Below are 25,723 nucleotides of genomic sequence, written 5' to 3' on the forward strand. Positions count from 1 at the left end.
AGTGAGAGGTCAGAGCTGTCATGCAGAAAGCAATTCTTGTGTGGAGTGGAAAGTTATAGAGTAGCAAACACTAGCACTCTACGCTATGCATCTGTGTAACCAAATGCAAAGTGGTACAACAACCTGAAGTTCCATATTTTTGCCTTCATTTTCCGCTTTCTGAATCTTTTAGTAAATAAATCACCCTATATAATTTTTTGAGGTAGATATTTTCTTGCTAAGCTGCCTTAGGAAGCTGATATTTGTGTGTCACCAACAGGCATGTTTCAGCAAGCAGCAGGTTACTAGAGAAATATCTGCCTCTATTGCTGGCCTAAGAGTAGAATGCTTAGTATAAACTGAAGTGGGTAGTGCAAATAGGTTGTAGGTGTGCAGTCACACAGAAATGTACAATAGTTGGAATAACTTCCATTTACAATCTCCTGTGAATCCCTAACTCCTTGAATTGAAGGATCAAAGAGCCAAGCATATTGGTGTGTAAGCACAGAGGGCAGTTTCTGACCCAGAAACATAAAGCCCCTAGCTTTTATGAAAAAGTGGTTTCGTTTGGCTTTGTTGGGGCGTGCAGTATTTATTTAGTGCCTTTCTCCTTAAATGTCCAGCATTGTTATTGACTAAGGCCATGTCTATACTACCAGCTAAATCAGCACTGCTGCAATTGACACTATGGTGTCGATTTAGCGGGTTGGGTGAAGACACACTAAGTTGATGGGAGAGTACAGTAGACACTGCTGTAAGTCAACCTAAGTTATGTAGACTTCAGTTACCTAATTTACTTAACTGAAATAGTGCAACTGAGATCGATTTACAACGTTGGTATAGACCAGCCCCAAGGTACTTTCACTCATACGTTCTTCAGGTTTCCCCACTACTGCAGTTGATAGATGAAATCCTATAACCTACAGAATCCTTATACTGATGAACTTTTCATGCTTACAGTAACATTATTGAAATTTATGTTGATCAAAAGTGAATTTTGGTTACTCCAGCTAATTACTTATAGGTCTGTTCAGAACCAATTTCTGACTTCCTGGACCAGCAAATGCATGGAGTATACATTTGACCTAAGGGGAGGGAGAACGCAGTGAATATATTGGGCAGAGGGTTCCAGAAGCTTCTTTAAAGGCAGAGTTTACAGATCTTGGATGCTAGGATTGTTTTGTCATAACACGTATATAATGCACCCTAGGAAGTGAAGAACTATCTGTGTATTATTTGAAGGCGTCAACAAGTTCTTGAAGTTCACTGGAGAGAAAAGGGAAAGTCTTGCATCACTCACTGGCTAATTAATCAGTGACACTGACACATTTCAAAGGAAGTCCAATCTGGAACTCCTTTTCAGAAGGGTGGATGCTATGATCCAGCATGTGTATGATGGTGGAAATGGATACAGATGTGAATTAGCTTCATGGATGAGTTTTGAATACAGGTTAAAGGACAGATCAGGGCTAGGCTTTTTATTCAGATCTGATGGCATAAAAGGAATATGACAAACTGTTCTGTGATTTGAGCCCAAAATTCTTCTGAGATTGCCACCATCTTGTTCTGAAATATTTTGATTGACTCATGAGAATTCCACCAGAAAATGGACTCTTCGTTTGAATCCAACCCAGTACTAAAATTAGCTGCAGGTTCACAGCTGGTATTCCAATCAGAACAACCAGAAATATCAAGAGAATCAGATATGAGATTTCATATGACTTTCCTCTAATTGTCAGAGCTTGAATTTGAGATGTGAAAAACAGTTCAGAAGAAATAAAATTGTCTCTGAACATGGAATTATTCTGTCCTGTTTCTAGCTCTTTGGGCCTGGACCATCTCTCTCTGTCTGTCTCTCCTGTAAAGTGACTAACACATTTGAGTGTTGTAAAAATAATTAATAACTGGACTCTCTAATATTCATTGCAGGAAGTGCTAGCTAACTCAGACTTCTGGGAAATCAAATACCTGATCTATATCTTTTGGTCCTCAACCAATCTCATATCTTTAACAACTAAATCCTTCTGCCTTTAAAATGCTTATAGAACATCTTGCCCTATTATGACAAGTATGGGGAGTCTGATTCAACAAATCTTTACTCTCATAGGAAACTCCTACTCTGGTGAGTAGACTTGTTGAAAGATCCCATTGTCTGTACTAAACCAATTTCAAAAACAATCTAAAAGTAAGGTCTGAAACATTTCCCATAAAGATTTTTTTATAAAATTCAGGCAATATTTTCCTCTGCACACTCATTCCTATTAATGTCACAACTAGTATGAATCAGGTTTAGCAGCCTAATCCTGCAACCCTTACTCATGTGTGTAGTCCCAGTGAAGCCACTGTGTTTTATTCATGGTAGTGAGCACTATGGCTCATATGAATGGCCTCATTTTCAGAAATGCTGAGCACCACCAACCCCAGCTGAAGTAAATGGGAAAACCGGGCCTATGGAAAAAAGTGAATCTGAGGTGAAGCCTGACTCCATTAAAGTCAATTGGAGCTTTGCCATTAACTTCAATGGGATTTCACCCCTGGTCTTTAAGTTAATATAATGGATTAAGATGGATCCTAAATCCTATTGAGAGCACTAAATGTGGCTAATGTATATTTCTTTTGTTTTTAATACTTAATTTTTTTCTTCAATATAGTTTATTTTTAAAAAGCATTAAAATTCTGTTACTTTCACCTCCTTTTGCCCAATCCTATCACCCAACGTTCTGCTATTGTGTATGTTCCACAAGGACAGCTTCAGAAAAGGAGCAGTGTTCCAATCTTAAAAGAAGATTCTGTATTGAAATTCTGTTTGATGAAAAAGATATACTCAGAACATTATCCTTAGTAATCACATTGTTAAAAGATCAAGGTTGTTACTGCTGTTGCAAATTAGGAAAACATTGGTTTGGGTTTTTTTAGTTCTTCCACACATTTTTATTTAAGGGATACAACCATAAATCTTTAGGTAGTAAAAGATAAATATTAGAAATGCTGTCAGAATAATTGAATTACATTCCACAACAAATATGCATTTTGACAGTAATATAATGGTATCTCTATGAAGAAACCCTAGGACTAGAGGAAAAAGTAACAAATGTTGTTCTGAGGATGGTGGATTTTTTTTTTTCCAGGAAAGATCTTCTGTATTTAGAAAGTGAGGGATGGATCATTAGTGAATGCTGTAATTCTATATATGAATTAGATCAGTAATCGTTTCCTGAAATGTTTCATTGTGTATCTTTATTGTATACTTTCCATGGAAGAGGAAAATAACTCCTTTATCTCCTATATCAGGGGTGGGCAAACTTTTTGGCCTGAGGGCCACATCGGGTTGGGGAAATTGCATACAGGGCTGCGAATGTAGGGCTGGGACAGAGGGTTAGAATGTGGGAGGGAGTGTGGGGTGTGGGGGTGGTGCAGAAAGGGGCTCAGGGCAAGGGGTTGGGGTTCAGGGTGCAGCAGGAGGCTCAGGGCAGGTGGTTGGGGTGCAGGAGGGGTTCAGGCTTACCTGGAGCAGCTCCGGGGTGGCAGCAGCGTGCACCGGGGGGCAGGGAAGTGGTGCCGGCCACTTCTGCAAGTGGCGCAGGACCTGCGGCGCCACAGGGGTGGCAATCCCGCAGGTCGGATCCAAAGCCCTAACGGGCCAGATCCAGCCCATGGGCCATAGTTTGTCCACCCCTGTCCTGTATGATGACAGGCTATCCATCACTGAACTTTCAAAAAAATATTGAATGAAATGACAGAATATTTACATTTATTTATGTTTTTAGGGTAAACAGCCAATATTAAGCCATACTTGGCACGTTCCTCTAAAAGTGAAGGAATCGCATTGATTTCAATGGGAGAAGGATTGGGTCCACACTATTGTATTTTTAATCATCTCAAGATATTTACCAAGAATGAATACATTCTAGCTTTGATTTAAGGCTTTCTGTGGCTAATGGGAAGGTCTAAGAAGGCTATTAGAGTTTGGCCAAAGTTTTCAGAAGTCTGGTAATTTTGGGTGCCTTAATTTTCAGGTGCTGAAAATCAGGGCTCTTCAAGGCGTTTCAAGTTGGGGGCACCCCCCTGCCCCCGCAAATCAAGTCACTTTAAAAAATCTTGGCCCTTGTCTCCCAAAAACACACAACCTCCATATTATGGTGCCTGGCAGTGTTAATATTTAGGCCTTGTCTACACTACCAAGTTATGTCGCCAAAAACTGCCTATTGTTAACCAAACAGTCAGTGCGGACACACTGCGATGTGACTTTTGTCGGGGAAAAATGCCTGGTTTTGGCGACTAAATACATCCACAACAATCAGAGTTGTCTTTTTCCTCTACATTTTTCTTGACAAAGTGCCAGCATAGACACGATGCTTGATTTCATCACTTTTATTGGCCCCTAGAAGGTATCCCACAATGCCCATCTTGACAACTCTAGTCAGTACTTTGAACTCCCCTGCCCTGCAGCCAGGTAACCAACCATCTGCCCCTCCCCTTTAGAAACCCCAGGAATTTTTGAAATTCCATTTCCTGCTGGCTTGGCGTGGAGTGGTCTTATCACATCTTTCCAGGTGACCATGGTGGGTTATCGCACCAAATGCTCTCCCTCTTGGACCACTGCAGAGCTGTTGGATCTGATCAGTGTATGGGGAGATAAGACTGTGCAGTCCCAGCTGTGCTTGAGCTATAGGAATTGGGATACCTACGGGCACATTTCTCGAGGCTTGTGCAAAAAGGGCTATGATCAGGACACGCTGCAGAGCAAAGATAAAGGAGCTGAGGCAGGCATACCCTAGGGCTAGGGAAGCAAACTATCTCTCCATTGATTCACCTAAGACCTGCTAGTCCTATAAGGAGCTGACGCTATCCTCTGTGGCGACCCCACCTCCACTGCCAAGAGCTCTGTGGATACTTTGGAGGGAACAGAGGTGGAGGAAAGAGGACCTAACCCAGAGGACTAAGCTCTTGATGAAGAGGTGGAGTTAGATGAAGATGTGCAGCTCCTGACAGGGTTGCCTGGTGGGGCAGACAGCCAGGAACTGTTCTCCACTCCAGAGATGTCTAGCTGGTCTGAGAAGTTGCTCTCCAGAGAGCAAGAAGCAGGAGATGAGATGCCTGGTAAGTGACTGCGGTTTGTGTAATGTGGAGGTGGGTACAGGGTATAGAAATGTGGGAGGCTGGCTGTGTGTCCATGAGCTGGACATTTCCCTGTGTAGCTAATCAGTACAGTGGAACAGGGTGTTTATCTATGCTGCGATCTCACAGGAATCCTCCAGAGAGATCTCCAGGAAACTTTCCTGGAGGTATTCAGTACTCCTGCAGAAGGTTCTGTGGCAGAGCAGCTTTGTTGCTTTCCCCCATTGTAGGAAACTTTCCCGCACCATTCAGCAATCACTTGTGCAGAGAGCAAAGCGGCACATAGGTGAGCAGCATAGAGATCAGGGTGGAAGGCAAAAGCATGGAGTAGATGTACCCTCATTTCCCTGCTTACCCTTAGCAGTGAGATGTCTGCTAGAATTACCCCTGCCTGTGGAAAAGTGTGGGAGCATTTTAGAATTTTTTCCCTGGAATGCTGCACCACAACCTTTGCAAAGAGTGTGTGCTCTTCTTCCCATGTGGAGTACCCTTCCCTCTCCCCACTCCTGCCAACACTCACCATGATCTGGGTGTTAGCAGAGATTGTTCCTGGCTAGAGTCAGTGAAAAGGTGATCGGAATGTTGCAAAAGGTGTATTTAACTGAAATGTTTCAATGCTGTGTGGGAATTTTACAATCCCACTTCTGTGTGTTGTCCTCTGTGCGTCACCAGATTTGGTCTTAAGGAAAACCCTATGCACCCCAGCCGAGCATCTCTGCCAGATAAGCGCCCAAGACACAGCAAAAACGACAGGTTCTGGGAGATACTGCAGTGCTCCAATGCAATAAAAAGGGAACACAAGGTGTGCTGGGAAAGCGAATGGCAGGACCGAAAAGAGCATCACGTTTAAGGATGCAGATGATTAAAGTAATGGAGAAGCAAACAGATGCTAAAGTCCTTAATAATGCTGCAGACTGAGCAGATCTGTGCTCAACCTCCACTGCAGGACATTCAAAACTCTTTTCCATGCCCCCTCCCCCAGCTCTGCCTGCACTTTACTTTCCACTTTCCCGGACTTCTCGGTTTCCCCTTCACTCCACCCCCCTCAGACAACTTTCACAAGTACAGCTGGATCTACACACAGCAGTGAAAGTTTGCCCTTCCCTGGTTCCTCCGTTCTCAGCAAACATCTGTGTTTGTATGTGCTGTTTCTTGTTCAATAAAAGCAAAGTTTTATAATGGTAAATCATCTTTATATTTTTTTCTACAAATTGAGATTGCAGGCACTACCCATACACACACTTGCATTTTAATTATTTTCTGACTGGAATATGTGGCCCCAAATGTCACCATTGCCTCCCAGGAAAACTAAATGTAATGTAAAATTGAAGTACTTCTGACTTGTGCTCATTGTCAAAGTGCTCCATCAAAGCCTCCCTGATTCATATTGCCCCCTCTGGGCTCAGGGGTGAAAGTGAGCCAGTACGGTGTACCGATAAGAACCTGCACCGGCCCATACCCAGCCACCCTTTTTGTCTCCCCTGTCGGCGGCCCTGACGGTAAGGTCTGTACTGGCAGGGCTGCCAAAAGGGGCAGGGATGTTAAAGTGTTGCCGCAGCAGCACTTTAAGGATGGTCCACTGCCGCTGCAGTGCTTTAATGTTGTTGTGCCCCTGCCCCCACCCCCGGGCGCAGCAACATTAAAGTGCTGCCCTGGCAAAGGACCCTGTAGCACTTTAATGTCCATGCCCCTTTTGTGTCGTCCCCCCCCCAGCTGCTGACAGGCCTGGGGTGGGGGCAAAGGGAGCAGCTGTCCTGGGACCAGCCCTTTAACAGGGCCCAGGGCTCCAGATGCTGCTGCCATTACCGCAGCAGAGGTGTTGGGGACCCCCAGGCCCTTTAAATCAATGGGATACCCGGGCAGGACGGGCCACATAGCATGGAAGGGCTGGCTGGGGGATACTGTCCCCTCCAGCCCTGCCCCTTCTGGGGGCTAGGCCCCCCACCCCGTACCAATAAGTGTCCTCAGTTACTTGCTCCTCTGACAGCCCTGGTATCTGGCTGCTCAAAATCAGCAGCCAACCAGTCTGCCTCAGTACTCCACCCCAAGGAAACCTTTCACCCTTAGCTTCACAGAGATTATGCAACGTACAGCACACAGCTATGGCCATGGGACTATAATCCTCATTAAGGTCTAACCCACCATAAAGGCATCATCAGCGCACCTTTAATCTGCCAAAGGTACATTCAACTGTCATCTGGCACCTACTCTGTAGGTGTAAGGGGTATGCCATGTCTCCCAGGATCACTATGGGCATTTCAACATCCCCCCCCCCCCCACAGTAATCTTCTGGTTTGGAAAGAAAGTCCCCACTTGCAGCTTTCTGTACAGGCCAGTGTTCCAGAAGATGCATGCGTCATGGACCTTCCTGGACCACCCCGCATTGATGTAAGTGAAATGCCCATGGTGATCCACAAGCACCTTGCAACACCATGGAGAAGTATCTCTTTCTATTGATGTACTCCATTGCAAGGTGGTCTGGTGCCAAAATGGCAACATGTGTGCCATCTATCACCTCTCCACAGTTAGGAACACTCAAACAAAGCTGTCCGCTATTTCATGCACATTTCCCAGAGTCACGGCCCTTCGTAGCAGGATGCAATTTATTGCCCTTCTTGCTTGAATTAACGCAGCCCCAATGGTCGACTTCCCCACTCCAAACTGATTTGCGACTGACCAGTAGCAGTCTGGAGTCGCCAGCTTCCACACAGTGGTTGCCACACGCTTCTCTACCAAGATGGTGGCTCTCATTCTGGTGTCTTTGTGCTGCAGGTCTAGGGTGAGTGCCACACACAGTTCCATCCAAAAGTTCTGCAGCCACTGCTCTTCATCCCACACCTGCATGACAATATGATCCCACCATTCATTGCTTGTTTCCCCAGCCCAAAAGTGACTGTCTACCCTATGCAGCTGCTCTGTGAATGCCAAAAGCAATCTAAAGTTGCTCCTATCCATACCATGCAGAATGTCAGGTGCCTGCAAGTCTTCCTCAGATAGGAGCTTCACCATTAACTGCACTGCCATTTGCAGTATCTTCATGATGGTTAACAGAGCATAGGAGGGTAGTGCAGGATCCATCCCTTCTCACAAAGATGCTGGGGTGCACAGCAAATAAGGGCCATTGCAAAAATGCAGTGAAAGAAAGCCGGAAGCCTATGTGCTGGGACAGAAAGCAATGCATTATGGGACATTGAGCCCAGTCCCAAGATGCGTTGCTATCTGCTCCACCTTCCCAAAATACCTAGCGACAGAAGGTGTCGAGCTAGACTGTGAGATAGGTACCCACAGTGTATTGCTCACATTGTCCATGATGGTGCTCCCAATGTGGACATGATCTGCCAACAGAAGGAGCAAGTGTGAACATGAAATTCCAATTTTTATTATGTCGACTTTTGGGTGTAGACATCACTTTTGGCAACAAAAATTGGTAGTGTAGACATGGTCTTATTGTGAGGGGTCTACTAATGTGAGGGGTTTAAAATTCAGTCAGTAAATCTGCTTGGCGTTGTTATTCTCCAGCTGTACAACATAACTTTATTATTTGTCAAAATTGGCAAGACTCCGTTTGTAGTCTGACCAAGGTAATTTCAATCTTTTAAAAGTAAAAGGTTCAAGGTAAGGTGTGAAAATGGAATACAGCAAAAATACAGAACCTTTTCTCTTACCTTCATACATTCTGAGACACACATTCATCCCTTGAAGAGCTCTTCATTTGAAAAGATGGTAGCCATGACTAAGCCATTTAAGGGGCTAAAGCAGAAAAAAATTGCAGAGAGAATCAACACTGCCCATTCAGGAAAATAGAAGCCCCTCCATTTAAATAAAATCAAGGGTGGGTTTTTTTATCAGTGTTTCTAACCTGTCACCTGCAATCAGAAAAGCAACAATCAAACCATTCAAATATAATTCATAATGGAAACATAGTCTGACATTTATCAGTCATCTTGGACCTCAAAGTGAAAGCTTCTTGTGATCAACTTCAATAGAGAGATCCCAATAACACAATAATATCACATATTTCTTGGAAAGTCTGAGATTTTGGGGGGGTTAAAAAAATCGAGCAGCTGTCAGTCCTGTCATCTATTAAAAATAAATGCTTGTTTTTGAAATAAAGAAGCCACAAACACACATGCACACAGCATTCAATTTAATAAATTCTAACCTTTCAGAATGGGAGCTTTGCTAAGAATGAAGAACACAAGGTGAAGGACAGAATGAAGCATGCAGCCTGCTGCTCCAATGCTTCACTGAGAACAGATGGTCTTCTGAAACAGTCCATTTGTGATCATTCCATAATAAAGATTAAAGTCGCATATCCCCTACCAGAGGTGCTTTCAGCAGGCTGCCAATTTACAGAGTAAATTCTTGTCCCTCCCCCTTCAGCATTTGATTCCACTCCACCCTGACTCTCAAATCTTTCCATAAAAAGTCAAAATTCAGATTTTTATGTTACAATTATTTTTCAGCTATAAGGAACTGTTTTATTGTTCCAGACCTTAATCTTACAATAATGTTTTAGTTATACACCTGTCTGAGCCATATTCTGTTTACAAGGTGTGTTAGGTTGATAATGAGACAATGAATGCAGGGCATTTTCTCATTGAATCTGTCCTTGTGAGCTAAGTGTGGGGGTGTAACTGCAAGGTGGCAGCTTTCAGAGGAGCAGCCGTGTTAGTCTGTATTTGCAAAAAGAAAAAGGAGTAGTTGTGGCATCTTAGAGACTAACCAATTTATTTGAGCATAAGCTTTCGTGAGCTACAGCTCACTTCATCGGATGCATACTGTGGAAACTGCAGAAGACATTATATACACAGAGACCGTGAAACAATACCTCCTCCCACCCCACTCTCCTGCTGGTAATAGCTTATCTAAAGTGATCACTCTCCTTACAATGTGTATGATGATCAAGTTGGGCCGTTTCCAGCAGCTGTAACTCAAATTGTAAACACAGTTGAGAGTCTGTTATAAGTTAATTTGAGGTTCTTCCCAAAAGTTGGCTGCAAACTGTTATTTCTACTGGTTACAATGGATCTCACTTGTGCCACGGCAAGTTGGGTAACAGCGGACAATTACATAATAACTTGGGATAGTTACACAGAATAAACAATAGCATCTTGTAAATGACATGCTTACAGTTTAATGTGGTCTGACTGCAATTTCAGAGATCTACTCACCTCTTTTGTTTTTTTAAATTCTTTGTATAGAAGTTTGTCCACCTGACACCTTGTTGCTACTAATTGTATTTTTTATATACATACACAAGCACAGTATAAGGAGAATATTAAACATATGACTGAACTGTAAATCTGAATATCAATAAGCTTTGATAATAAACAAACAAATATTTATTTAGGGCCAGACGCTGCTACCATTGGAATCAATGGGAGTTTTCCCCACTAACTTCAAAGGGAGCAGGACTGGGTCCTTATTGTATATTGGCCTAAGGTAACTCTCTTCTTTTCTGTTAAGGCTAAAAGTGGAACACATGCTTTCTTTCTCCCTTCTTCAGTCACTCACTGTCACTATTCACTAATTATTCAGAGAATTTTTTGTGGAATTGTATAATTCTTATAATACCTGATGAAATTATGTCAATTTTACAATCTAATAAAATGAGGGATAAATAATAATTACATAACTCAAAGGGTGCTGTGAGGGATAATTAGTTCATATATATATATATGTTTATGTATGTGTGTCTGTGTGTGTGTGTGTATATATATATATAAAATTTTAAATACTACTATTTCTCCACAGTATTGGTTTTGCCTATTTATTTTAGACAATGAATAGATCTGAGTTGCCTTTATCCATGTCTCAAATTACTGGACAAGTTACTGGATAGATTTTCTCCTCCCCTTTCATTACTGCTGTTTGAATTCCAGTGGAGGAGTCTTCACTAATGTTTCGATTGCTGTCATGGCATTGTCTAATTTTGTGATATCACACCTGAGAAATGTGATTGATAGGGTTTTGGAAATAAGCCTGGATGTTTCTAGAGAGCTTGGCCCAGTGTAAAAGAAGAGGAATTCTAATGTGGTTGAGGCCTAATAAAAGCTTTTGTCATACTAATCCTCATAATGGTTGTGAGATCTTTGTACTGATGATATGGAAGGAGTTGTGAATATGTACTGAAAATATATTTTACAGTCTGTGTCCAAGGCAAAGCTGACAAACAACAACACTGATTCACCTGCCTCTCTGTTGGCATATTAGATTGAGCATTGTAAGCCAACACAATGGAAGTGCCACTTACATATGAAGTCAACAGAGCAGCAAGACACTGGAGACTGAACCACAGGGGGTTGTCCTGTCTCTGGAGGCAGACAATGACTTTGGGGAATATAAGAGGAAGGCAAAAGGATACCCATTTATCCTTCACCGGGAAAGCAAAAAGAACCTGGCTTTTTGCATTCATGATAGGGGGATCCCAGCGTGTTGGTTGGAGATGCTGGGAAATTGCTTTAGGTGAGATAAACTACTTTAAACAATGGTTTTAGCCTGTTAAGTTTAGATTCTAGGAAGCATGTTACACTTTTTGGTTTATATGTAGCAGTTTTTGTTTCCAGCATTATCCTTATTCACTATCTCGTAGATATTAACCTTAGATAATACATGTATGATTGTTTTCACTATAAATATACCAGTGTTGTGGTGTTCTATTGAAGCTGATCCTCAGCTGAACCAGACAATCTGGTGTGTGGACTGTGTGATGTTCTGTGCCTCCGGGGAACACCCAGCACCCCCATGTTCATCCTTATAATATGATTGTGTGGTATCTCATGCAAAGTTTGTCATGTCAGGTGTATTTGGAAGGCTCATAATGTATTGAGCATTGTTGTTATGGTAATGTTATAGTAATCATGGTTATAGTAATGTTTATAGGTTGTAATTTCATGTATAGTTATGAGGCTGAAAATGTGTCCTTATGGCTTAAAGCAAGCCCAGGCAAAAACTCTCCAGAAGCAGAGGGGCAGTTCACACCTCAGCAGAGCATGTATGGGACAAACCTAGCCCAGCCTCACAGGAACAAACGACACTGGCTTAGGCAACTAAAAAGGGTCTGTTGGGGTCAGTCACCCCCCTTCCTTTGGTCAGTTTGGGACTGAAATGAGGTAATACTCACCTGACTCTGAAGTGTGTGTGTGGGGGGGGGGGGCAAAACCAAGAGGGAAGAAAGGACATGATAAAAGGGAGAGACGTTTGCCATGCTCTTCCTCTCTCTTCCACCTCCATCTATAGACATCACCACCAAGCGACTGAAGCGCTGATCAAAGGAGAGAGCCTGGCTGAAGGGCAACCAATCAGCCTGTGGTGAGAAGCATCTAAGTTTGTAAGGGCACTGGAATTGTTAAGATCCGCTTAGAATGTGTTTTGCTTTTGTTTCCTTTGACCAAATCCGACTTGTTATGCGTTGACTTATAATCACTTAAAATCTATCTTTGTGGTTAATAAATCTGTTTGTTTACTCTACCTGAAGCAGTGAGTTTGGTTTGAAGAGTGTCAGAGACTCCCCTTGGGATGACAATCCTGGTACATATCAATTTCTTTGTTAAATTCACAAACTCATATAAGCTTGCAGTGTCCAGCGGGCACAACTGGACACCGCAAGATGGAGGTTCCTAGGGTTGTGTCTGGGACCAGAGATATTGGCTAGTGTCATTCGGTTGCACAGTCCAAGGAGAAGCTTACATGCCAGAGGCTGTGCGTGAACAACCCATGAGTGGGGGGTTCTCACGGCAAAGCAGGGTAAGGCTGGCTCCCAGAGTCAAGGATCGGAATGACCTAGCAGATCACTGGCCCAGATAACACCAGAGGGGAATGTCACAGACTTTTACGTGGGAGACAGCTCACCTGATCATTTCTGTGAGTGTCCACTGGTGAAGGCATCAAGAGGGCTCAGGGTGCACCTAATGTTAACCTACAAGGCAAAGTAAGATCTGCCAGAGCCCTGAAGAGATTTCTCTGAAGCTCCTGCTGCAGCACAGTCCCCCTGAACCCTATCATTTCAATCTAACCCAAATATTCAATCCTTGGAACACTTCTCTAGCATCATATAGGAAACAAATATTTCATTGGAAGAATGAATTCCAAAATCAAGGATCTGCCCCTCAAAATGCTATGTCCCTGCCTTTCTTGCAGCTTATAGTTGGGGGGGCAAGGTGGGTGAGGTAGCACCCTTTATAGGACCGACTTCTGTGGGTGAGAGAGCCAAGTTTTTCAGCCACACAGAGCCACACTGCTGGACACGAAAATAATGGACTGAACAGAGACTGGATTTATGGTTTATCACAACAATCTGTAATCCACTAACACCCTCTTTTTGTCATGACTGTAAAGGTATTAATGGGCCACTCTACCTTGAATGGTCCCTTAGAATATGTGCTAACTACTTATGCTAAACAATCTGTTCCACCTTGCATTTAGCTGTGACACTGGAAGTACCTTTCCCAGACCTGAAGAAGAGCTCTGTGTGGATCAAAAGCTTGCCTCTCTCATTAGCAGAAGTTCATCCAATAAAAGATATTACCTCACCCATTTTCTCTAATATCCTGGAACTGACACAGCTACAACTCCTATGGATATAGCTTATAACTGGGACAATTAGTGAAAGTGTATCAGGTAAAGGCAGGTTGTGTGCTGGATCAGAAAAAAAAATATTGCATGAATACACACATACACAAGGAGGTGTTTATTTTTATGTATAATTCTCTTTAAAACTAGATAAAGTATTGAGATATCTTTCTATACTCATGTTATATACATCGTTTATAGCTTCATGTTTTCATCCCGCTTTTGATTTAAATATTTGTAGACTTTTTTTTTAAAGTGATGGGGAATCCAGGCAACTTAAGTACTATGTTGACAAACATCAGCATTTTTAGGTTTTTTGTTTTTTCTTGTGGTTGTATCTGAAAATGTTTGCTTTTAAAGACAAATTTAGTCACATCAGTATACATGAATTTTTAAGTACTGCAATATTATTAGCGGAATTCCCACAGGTATATACTGTGTCTAAAGCCTGTGCTGATCTAAACAACTTGAAACGGGATAAGGACATGTCTTTGAAAAAAATATGTAGAAGAAAATAGTTTGACAGGCTCCAGGATGAATTTAAAATCAGTTAAAGAGTAGCAGTTACCTTGTGGACATTTTTGAAAAACGTTCTGTTTAGAAACAGGTCTGCCTAAATGTCCTTTCTTTTCTGAGATGATTCTTCCTATTTTTCTAGTTGGATCATCCGCTGTAGATTTATGCATGATATAAGCCCTGCATATATGCATTTCTGCCTACAAAGGGAGAGTGGTGGTTCTACCCCATCCTTAGCCCTTGGGGCTCTGAAAAATAGAGGCTATTTGGATATTTAGAGGTGGAACCAGAAACAGTGATGCTCTCTGTGGCTGCATCCCTTGCTATATACACAATGCCAACTTAAATGTGTTCTTTGAAAAATGGTTTGGACTAAGTACTGGAGCAGGTGTAAATCCTTTAATGGCAATGGGCAAAGTTCAGAGGTGACGTACATGACCGTATAAATTCACACATCAGTGTAAACTGATCCAAAAATTAAAGGAAGTTGTGGAATAGTGTAACAAGTCCCAGCTGAGTTGAAGGGAGTTTATACAAAGTGGACCTCTATTCTTACACTTTTTGCGGTTTGCCTATGACTACCTATAAAGCAAGAACCAGAGTGTCTCTCTCTGGCCCTTGAAAAAGGCACTATCTTTGCCCGCTACCCAAACAAACTTTCTGCCAGAAGCCTCATCAGAGAAGGATCTCTCCATTGTGTTTTAGAAATTCTTGATATGACAGTTCTGTAACTGAACTGTAACCTGAACGATTGGAGTGGGAGGGCAGGCGCAGAGCTGCCAGAGGGAGATCAGAGTTGGTTACAATGCAGAAAGCTGCTTGACTGCATGGAAACTTGCCAGTGTAGACAAGGCGTGAAGCTATGGCTACACTAGAGAGCCGCTATAAGCTCTCTAATGTAGCCGCTCTAAGCCAACAGGAAAGAGCTCTCCCATTGGCTTAACTACTCCAGTCTCCATGAGCAGCGGTAGCTCTCCTGCCAACATAGCACTGTCCACACTGGCGCTTAGGTCGATGTAACTTATGTCGCTCAGAGGGGTGGTTTATTCACACCTTGTGCAACTTAAATTATGCTGACATAAGCTGTAGTGGACATAGCCTAAAATAGGAATGGACTAAATGTCTGTGATAGACTTTATACCATTTTAATTTTAGATGTTGCAGAACAAATGGCAGAAAACATTTTCTGCTGCATCTTTCCTTGTAGAAGCTTTAAGATGTTATTTGAATGCACATGCACTTTTGTTGTTACTTTGCTCTGTGCTCTGTTTTAGTATCTGGTCTGACATTATCTGTGTCTGATGTGGGATTACTACTGCAGACTTGGTTAGATACCTGGGGCCAGATCCTTAGCTAGTGTAAATCAACATACTGCCATTGAAATCTATGGAGCTACACTGATTACAGCATGTGAGGGTCTGGCCAAGTATTTGTTTGACTCTAGGGTTAAGTTTTATCAACCGAATTATTAATATTAAGAATGTTCACACTGTTTAAGTGACTTATCTTCTGAAATGCATAGCCTTCTTTCTCCTTAGTATGTTGGAAAGGTTTCATAAATATTCCCAGCCAAGGGGCTGTTGTGTTGTTTATCACTGCCAGGATGATTATAACATGTGCAAGTCATGCAGGACTCAACCCATCACAGTATCTTTAAATAAATATGGTTAACAAAAGGGTCATGTGCTTTTGTTTCATTATGCTGTCCATCACAGCTGATTACCAGGCTATGTGCACAAGTAGGAGCTCTCTTTTCTAATGAGCTTCCTCCCTTTGCTGTGACTCATTCAGTGATGCCACAATCCACTGTTTGCAACATCACAATTTATTACCATGGAAGTGAGTTTGTTGTCACAGAACATTTGATTGTTTATTTCACTGTGAATGTAGTTGAGAAGAGGAATTGACTGATTAGGAAGGAAAAAGCTTCTATTACACACATGCACCTTTGGTAATCAGCAGTGATAGGGAAGGAAATACAGCAAAATACATGGCAGTTAAATTGAGTCAGTAATGAAATATGGTTTGAGGATACTGGTTGGAGAACAGATTACTGTGTACAAGATTTTTAGGCACTTTATGCATTAATATTAGGATTACTTTGTCCCAAAGAGGTGAAGCAGAATTAGAATTCTGTGTATCCACATTTAATTTTAATGTGGTCAGTTATTGACTGGAGACTTGGCTACAGAATATTTTGAGCTGGTTGTATAATATACCTTCAAACATAGTGAATTCCAATATTGAAGGAAGACCATTCCAAATACCAGAATGAAAAATTAGCGTAGTAGGAGTCTGAAGATGAAGAGGCAACTTAAGTAACGGCTAGTTACAAATTGTGAACATGCTCACTAAAGCCCCTTGTAGGTTAGAAAGAGGTGTTTTAAGTTAATGATTGCCAAATAATTTTATCCTCAAAATTACTAAAAATGTACAGACTAGAGAAACAAGAACTGGTAGGCTAAATCTTAATAATTGTCTCTTAATGTCAATGTCAATCTGAGAACACCGCCCTGTATCACTGTGCGGGCTTCACAGTGAGGGGAAACCTCCCATTGCGGTCAGCAGAGAAACTCCCAGCTGGCTTGACGCCAACAGTCTAGGGGCTGGGGGTTCTCACAAGCGAATCAGTCTGTTCGGTTTGAAATGGGTCGGATTTACCCTGCTGCTTTAAGCAACTCGAGTTTGTGGGGGGAGGGATAGCTCAGTGGTTTGAGCGTTGGTCTGCTAAACCCAGGGTTGTGAGTTCAATCCTTGAGGGGGCCATTTGGGGCAAAAATTGGGGATTGGTCCTGCTTTGAGCAGGGGGTTGGACTAGATGACCTCCTGAGGTCCCTTCCAACCCTGATATTCTATGATTCTATGAATTCAGGGATGTGACTCCCGCTAGTTTAGTCACATGGGGTTCTTAGCATGCTTTGGGGATATCACAATTAAAAACAAGCAAAATAACCACAACTATAAATACTTTATTGTTAAAGTAAAGGAAAGAAAGAAAAAAAATGAAACAAAACAGGGCACAAACAATAAGCAATGGTTTCTTCAGTTCCATTCAATTCTGTGAATGACAGATTTTTTGGTTTGCTGGAAGCTCAAAATAAATTAGAGGGAGGAGGGAATTGTTTCCCCTCAAAACCAAAATATTTTAAAAATTTCCAGAAAATTGAATAGTCAGACAAAATTAATTTCACATCAAGCTAAACCTTCTGTTTGGCATTAAATATTTTGTTTCTAGACATTTTAAACTTTTTATTAAAAGCAATGGAAATTTGGAAACAACGGACTAGATTCACAAGGGGATTTAAGTGCAAAATCAAGTGGAGGAGGAGAAAGAACAGGTGATGGTAGTATCCTCCTTATCCCCACTAGCCGCAGAGCAGGCACTTGAATCCCCTTCCCAGGTGAATGCCTTAATTACTAGTCTCTGGGGTATGAGGAGGGCACCACTGCCACCATCATCATCTGCTCCGCCTTGATTTTGTGCTTAAGTGCCTTTATGGCTCTAGCCCCCAAATCCAAACTCTTTGTTTTCAAAATGTCAATATAAACCACTTTTACATTTCCAAAGGTATTTATTTTCCTTTCCAATCAAAGCAATTTGCTGAAATTGACACCAACTGGAGGAAAAAAATTGTTGATCAATCCAAATTCACATCTTTGATGGAAAACAAAGTTTTGTCCAAACTTTTTTCCTCGCCTACTTACAGTCCCTCTGCATGTGTTTGTGGGTAGCTTCAAACACAGAGATTATACCTTTAAAAGTGGTTCTACTCAGGTGGAGACACTCTTCACTAAGTAAATTAAAACTCAAATATATTAGTCCCAATATCACTAGTGTGTCCTGTTTTAGGTCATGTTTACACTACAGAGACTATAGCAGCATGGCTTCAGTGCCGCAGTGATGCTGACATAACCTGTATTGTACACGCACCTAAAGAAATAGAAGGGTTTTTCCCATCTCTGTAGGAACATATCCCTTCCAAGCAATGGTAGCTAGGTTGAACGATGCATTCTTTGGTCAACCTAGCTGTGTCAGGTCAGCATGGCTACAGCATGAGGGAGGGGGGAGGGAAATGGATTTTTCACCACCCTGAACACCATAGCTATGTTGACCTAATTTTTAAGTGTAGACCAGGTCTTTAAGGTATCATCGCTGATTAAAACAGTTGGTGAATCCTGTTTGGTTTATCATGGGTAACATAAACAGTTGATAATTGTGCAGAGGTAAATAATCTTAACTAAATCCTATGAAACTACATTTTAAACTTAGTTATTTAAAAAAAAGCCATTCAAGGAGCAGTCTTGAGGCATGCAAATAATTAATATTAAGAATGTTAAACTCAAATTAAATTTCAATATTTCTTTTTGTTTACCAAGCTTAGCTTCTGTCTCCTTTCTAGAAGTATATAGTCTAAACAATCTGGTGTTTAGCAGGAAAAGCTGTTAGTACCTTAAATTACAATAGCATCTCAATATTTCATTAAATATATTATAAGAAAAATGTAATCTAATTACTTGGCAGAGCTTTTGCAAATTCCATATCACCAGTAATGCTAAAGTCTCTGTGATTTTGTCATGTTGCAGGAGCAGTGTGGGACTGGAAGGTTACTTTTTCTTGATGCTCTGAGGAGGCTTCTTTCTTCTTAGCTGTTTTGTTGCTGCTGTTTGTTGCTTGTCTAGATAAGATGAACAGGCTGAGCTGAGCATTGAGAGTGTAAGAGAATAAGCATCTGTAAGAATGCATAAAAGTAAGAGTAAGACAACATAAGCATCCGAGTGCACTTAGTTCACAGAGATGTATACTCTTCTGTTTGCATAGCGTCACTGAAGTTGGAAGGCACACCTCTTTGAGGAGCTTGGCTGGATTCAGATATCAGCCACTGTCAATTTTCATTGGCTCATGGCTTCAAGGGATTGTATTGCTGGTATCTTTAGCTCATGGATGTGAAATCTGCAACTTTATGGTTATATTGCTCTAGGCTTTTGTGGAAAAACATTCTCAGAACATCTTTAAAGATAGAAAAGGAGTACTTGTGGCACCTTAGAGACTATCCAATTTATTTGAGCATAAGCTTTCATCAGATGTTCCCCACACAGACTGTGCACTCACATCTGTGCACTCACGGTCTGTGTGTGTGGATATGAATGTGTGCATAGATGTGAGTGCACGATCTGTGTGGGGAACATCCGATGCAGTGAGCTGTAGCTCACGAAAGCTTATGCTCAAATAAATTGGTTAGTCTCTAAGGTGCCACAAGTACTCCTTTTCTTTTTGCGAATACAGACTAACGCGGCTGTTACTCTGAAACCTTTAAAGATAGAGTTAAAACTCTTCCTTGTATTAAATTCATTTTCTGAGATATCCCTTCAGCTCTATTCAGGGTTTAACAGGTGTTGAATTCTGTTTCAGATGAGTCCAAACACCTCTATTTCCTATACAAAAGTTGTTCAGTTCTTACAATAGCCTTATTTAAATTAAGTGATTCTTTAAAAGTATCTTTTAACTTAAATGGTCATCAAAGAAAATATTGCCTTTTCTTAGCAATTCTTGGAAATGTTCTTGTCTTTTGGGATTTGATAATGAGTTGCTTAAGCATTGCCAGATAACTGACTAATTCCCCAATAGATATCAGATTTTCTATACTCAAATGGCTTCTTATCTTAGTATAGCAAGTATGACCTTGCTATATTTGTAAATAAAATATATTAGTATCACATAGTGATGGTATCAGGACATTATTATTAGAAAGCTTTCATTTAGATGCAAAATATTTGCAAATATGCATCTCAAAAGAAGCTTATGATGCTTAAGCATTTGATGGATAACAAAGGTTTTCACATTTTCCAACCACAGATGTTTAAAGAAGGAAGACTTAGTTTTAAATACATATAAAGATTTCTAGAAATATTCATATTGCAAGCGATTTATTTTATAAATACTCTAAGTTTTTCTCTTTTCAAAGAGGATGGGTGAAGAAGCCCACTTTATCACTTAGGAGTGTTAGGAGAGCTATAAACTAAGCATCAGTTCTTGTTGGAATATACTGAAATGATTATCCTCACATTCTGTTACACAACCAGATCTCTTTCTAAAACATAAATATCTTACAAGTTTGTTTTGTTCAAATGCAGATAATGTCTATGTCAAACTGGTATCTTGTATGGTGTGTGTGTCTGTCCGTGTCCGGTTCTTTGAGAGCATATTCTTGTTAGCTGTTTGCTTTTTAGTTAAATGCTTCTTAGATTTATAACCTACCCTTTGTAGTACCTCTACAAATTGGAAATAAAGACTACTATCACATATTCTATACAAAGCACATCACAATAACTAATAGTTTATATATACATCTTTCAAACTATAGCACAAAATAAAATAGTATACAATGTTAAAGCAAAATAGAAATTATGAAATTGCACCCCAGATATTGTGTAAATACACTTAGAGGTAATAAATATGGTTTTAAAGGGAAGGGAGATTTCATCCTCTTTGACACTTGGTGTCTGTCACTGGTTGACTATAAGCAGAGATTTCCTAGGAATTTCCTTAATTAACTCTAACATTTCATACAATAAGCAACCAAAAACGTAAGCATGTGAACTGTCATATTCTGCGAGCTTCATTGTATGAGAATAATTGTAAGTACCTCCTAAAATTCAGTAAAGGTGAGGGTCAGTATTATAATAATTTAAAATTATAAGAATAAATTATAATACTTTTATAAATAACCATTTCAAAGTCATTCCCCTACACCCCACTTTTCCAAACATTTATGTGCACAGCTGATTTTAAACAAATCTCTTGGTGTACTTGCATGCTTAAAGTTAAGCACATGAATAAATGTTTACCAGATTGGGGTCTAAGAATCAAGTTCTACTCAGGAAAAATTCCCCTTTATCAATCAACAGGAGGTTTGCCAGAGTAAGAAATGATTTACACTGATGTGAGATCAGAATCAGATCTATAGCTTGATAGTTCCATAGTCTGGTTTACTGTTGCTGTTTCACTGGTGAATTGCATAGTTGTATGTACTACTGAGAGTGCAAATATACCAGTACCTGTGAAATCAGGATAAAGAGATTATTGTTTTCCCCTTTTGTCTTTTTCGCATAACAAATTAAATAGCAAATCTTACATTCGTGTAACATCGAGGTTACAACTTGAAATACTCCAAAGTCAGGGAATGCAAATAATTATTTCTTAAAGCAATCTTATTTCACCCACATCACACACACTGTCAATACATGGTATACTCTACACTGAACTGCAGCATAATTAATTATACATGGCTGAAAATTTTTAAAGTCACCTAAGGGATCTGGATTCCCAGTATCCATTCATTTTAATAATAGTTGGGTGTGCAAATCCTGAAGGCAGTTTTGAAAATCTCAGATCATATGTATGTGATTTATGGTTCCCACAGAATCATTAACTTTTTCTGTCTGACCTTTGAGTGTTCAAAATTGCAGTTTAACAGTGTGCCAGTGGAATTTGGTATTGCATGGTCGCCATTTTTTCCTTAACAGTTGGCAAGTGACAGTGTTCTTTGGGATTTAGGGAACTTTCTTAAATGTGCAATATTGGTTTTCCTTCCAAATAAATTGTTTTCCTTGACTAAGGATATAAATAAATATGAACAAGTACTAGTCCAGTCCTTGTGGTTTGTAGAATCAGCAATACTACTGACAATGGTTTGCAGAGATTTTAAGGGTCTTCTAAATGTTACTGATGGTTAATGTGCCTGTTTCTTTTGGGTTGTATAACACTATGGGACATGTACAGTGTACTTTACAGTGATTGTATTGTGTTATATATGACGTCTAGACCCTCATCAGCACTCTGTGTAGCATCTCACGTAGTAGATATTTGCTTGGTCTCTAAATAGACTCCATATCTGCAACAAGATGATCAAATGATTCCAGCATAGTGGAATGGGACCCAGACCCTTTGATTCATGAGTAGAAGGATCTGGATCCAATATGTCTCTGTATTTTTCATTACCACAGTGAGAGGCTGTGGTACTTCATGTCTGAGTTTTAATTTAAAGGTGCGGTTCCTTGTAATAGAAGGAATAATAAGCATAAGTACCACCAGTGTTTGCTTGTTTTGTTTAGGGTGACATCTGTTTGACTCCAGATTTTGCTGATGCCATAGAAGTAATGAATGGGAAAATCTTAGCTGTCCATTTATGGGTATGTCACTAAATGTTTTGTTTCAATGAGATACAAAGTAACAAAAAATCTTAATTATAATTATAATCCATTTCCCCAGCTGTGAAGGCGATTTGGTGGCAATAGGCAATGTTACTTGATAAAGCATAAGAAGGCAGAAAGACATTATACAACAGTCAATCAAAATATCTTGCTTATCAGTGTCCTTCAGCTTCTGACTATTACCACTGGAATGACTCTAAGGACTTATCTGGCTGTCTTGGATGACACAGTGGACTTCTGCTCTTCTATTCCTAATACAGTAGAGTTATATAGTGTTACATTGGTAGTTTGTTAATGTTCATAAAGGAGAAAGTGAGTGATTCATTTCATGTGTATCAGATTCCTGAGGGCCTGCAGTGAATCAGTAAAATCTTAGCTGCAAATTGAGCCACTAAGCACTCCCACTCCCTCCTCGTATTTAAAAAGTGTGGGGGGGATGATAGGGGAGAGGAGAAGGAGAATTGAACTGAATGGGTCTGATCCAAAGCCCATGGCAGATAATGGGGGTCTTTCCATTGACCTCAGTGGGCTTTGGATCAGGCCAGCAGGGAGCAAATAGCAGGAATAAGATGTGAGACTGGGATATATAAATGGGCGGTGGGTTTAAATGAATTGCATAATAGCCAGGGTCAGGTAACTGGTTCAGATGAAATAATTATAATAAAAAAGTGAACCATGAACTAAAACTAAACCCAAACCCAAACCCAGATCAGATATAAAAGGTAAGAGGAATGAACCCAAGAAGATTATGAAAATCACTATAAAAGCCTATAGTATTTAATGGAGGATTTAAACCAAATTTAAATACAGAAGACATAAAGTGAGAGCTCTCACATAGGTACATTTTTAATGTGTGGTTTAAGGTCAAATTAGAAGGCTTCTAAGACTTCTCAGCAAACCACAAAATTGTTTATTAAAAACCTATTTAAAACATTGCATTGCTCCCTATAAATATTCATGTTTATTTTAATAAGTGTTTTACAGATTTATTTTAATTCCACCTAAACCCCCTTAGTGGCTAGACAACTTCATATTCAAGTCCACGTGTGCAGGCGAATGTGGAATGCATTTTCAAAGTGCTGTAGCACAATTATTAAGAGTATTATTAATGACAGCTATTTTTTGTTGTTTTTGATTGCCGCGAGAGAAGCCTGCAGCAGGGATTCTTTGAAGCAACATTTTATTCTTTTGAGAGCTGTTATTTCAATAAAAACAATGAAATCAGTTAGCATAGGTAATAAAATAATTATAGTAATTTATTTTGGCTATTAAATGTTGTATCCCCTTAGCTAATCATCCACTTCAATCTATTACTCAAAGTTCCCTGGTCATTTTTGTCTTAAAGTTAAACTTCATGAATTTCTATGCACTGATAAATTGAAAGCTAATAAATCCCTGGTATGCTTTCCTTGTAACCTTAATATGAACAACTCTTTCTATCATGGTAACACAATGTTACATAACACTAGTGAAAGATGTTTTCCATTGTCCTGTCAATGTGAACATTCATTCTTTGCCTACTTTGTACCAGGTTACAATAGTAGCAGAGATCAGTCACTTGCGGTTAGAAAGTGCTCATTGTTCATGAACAAAAGAAGCATTAGGGAAGAGTATGTTCATGGGGTGTTCAGCAAGCTGTATATGTGAGCTTGCTGGAAATATTTTGTTACAGCATTTATGTCAACATAAGTGGCCATCATTCAATACACAGCCCAATAATTTGTGCACTGACACCATGATTAATTGCTTTCTTTGATTAATTTAAACCTTGCATCATTTTACTTTGATGGGGCCTACAATAAACCGCTCGGATTGTAAAAGGGAGGGAGGTAGAGGCCTAACTACAGAAAATTGTGTTTGCTACACTTGAACAAGAGAAAAAGAAACATTTGTTCGTGGTTTTTTTATATAGGACTGGTTTTGGGCAAAGGAACCAGTGAAAAGTCTTTGGACTGAATCTTGATCTTTCTTACTACTGTAAGTGTGGACTAATTCCATGGATTTACAGTGATGGGATGGAAATCAGAATTTGACCATTCATAATTTCGAAATTCGTTCCTGTATAATTTTGTTGTTGCTGCTGGTGGTTAACTAGACAAAGTAGACTTGTGCTGACAAAGGTTCAAACTATCATCCTTAAAAGAAACAGTGTTTCATTGTTTAATACTCATTCAAATTCCAATAGACTGCTGACCTAAAAATCATTTCCTGAGAGTTATTGCTAAGCACAGGGGAATGGTGTTCATTTAAAAGGCTACAGGTACAAGTGTCTCTTCATAATAAAGTACAGGAATCAGAAATTGTAATTGCTCTGTATAGGTCTGATCCAAAGTCCATTGAAATGGATAGAAGCATTCCCAATGACTTCAAAAGGTGTGGGCTCAAGCTCTATAGCTCTTATTCAGCGAAGTACTTAAGGACAGCCATAACCTTAAGCATGTGGGTGGCTCCACTGAATTCATTCATTTGCTTAAACTTATATCCATACTTTATTATGACTATGTGACCTACCTACCTACTTCTAAAGAAAAATAATCTTCTCAGTGAAAAATATGGGAGTGGCAGCAATAATCCATAATTAAATTTGTTCTATAACTAAGGCTAATTCGGGAACTACCCCTCCTCCCCTCCTCTAAAATCTTTTTTTTTTTTAAGCTTCAAAATGGCTAGATTTATTCCAGGGATGAGGTCAATTTTTTTCTGCCAAATTGGACAAGAGGTTCCAGAATTAGAACACCCTGCAAATAGAGCCTCCAAAGGCACATGGAAATGGGTGGGGGGAATGAACTTCTTAAGGATCATGAAGGTCTGAGGAGGCTGATAAATCTAAGAATTCCATAGGGTGGGAATTTGGATGGACTCCTACCTTGGCACATAAGGCTTAATATGGGATTGATGTTCAAGTAGTCTTACAACTGTGCACCTCCTAAGAGCTGTAGGAGAATGGTCTCTGGTTCTATAGATCATAGGAGGAGTGCAGAGTATGGCTTTCCCCCTTAAAGATGTTAGGAAAGAGGAATTGTTTCCCTCTGACCTTTTCACCCCAACTTAATATTAGAACTGTTTAACAAAATCAAGGAAATTCCTAGAGAAAAAACTTTAAGGTCAAGATAAAGTTGACAATGACTACATCTCACAATGTATATATTTTTAAATGTTTGACTGACTTATGAGGGTAAATGTATGTGTAGAGGTCGTGTTAATGGTGGGTTTTACTATTTACAATATTGCTGTAATTATTTTGACCCTTAAGTTTCCAGTATGTACTCTCATTCTTAACTTCCTATTACTTCAATTTTTATCTGAGAACAAAGCAGAATCTGAA

This window comes from Lepidochelys kempii, chromosome 8 (assembly GCF_965140285.1).
Source record: "Lepidochelys kempii isolate rLepKem1 chromosome 8, rLepKem1.hap1, whole genome shotgun sequence".
NCBI classification, from domain to species: domain Eukaryota; kingdom Metazoa; phylum Chordata; order Testudines; family Cheloniidae; genus Lepidochelys; species Lepidochelys kempii.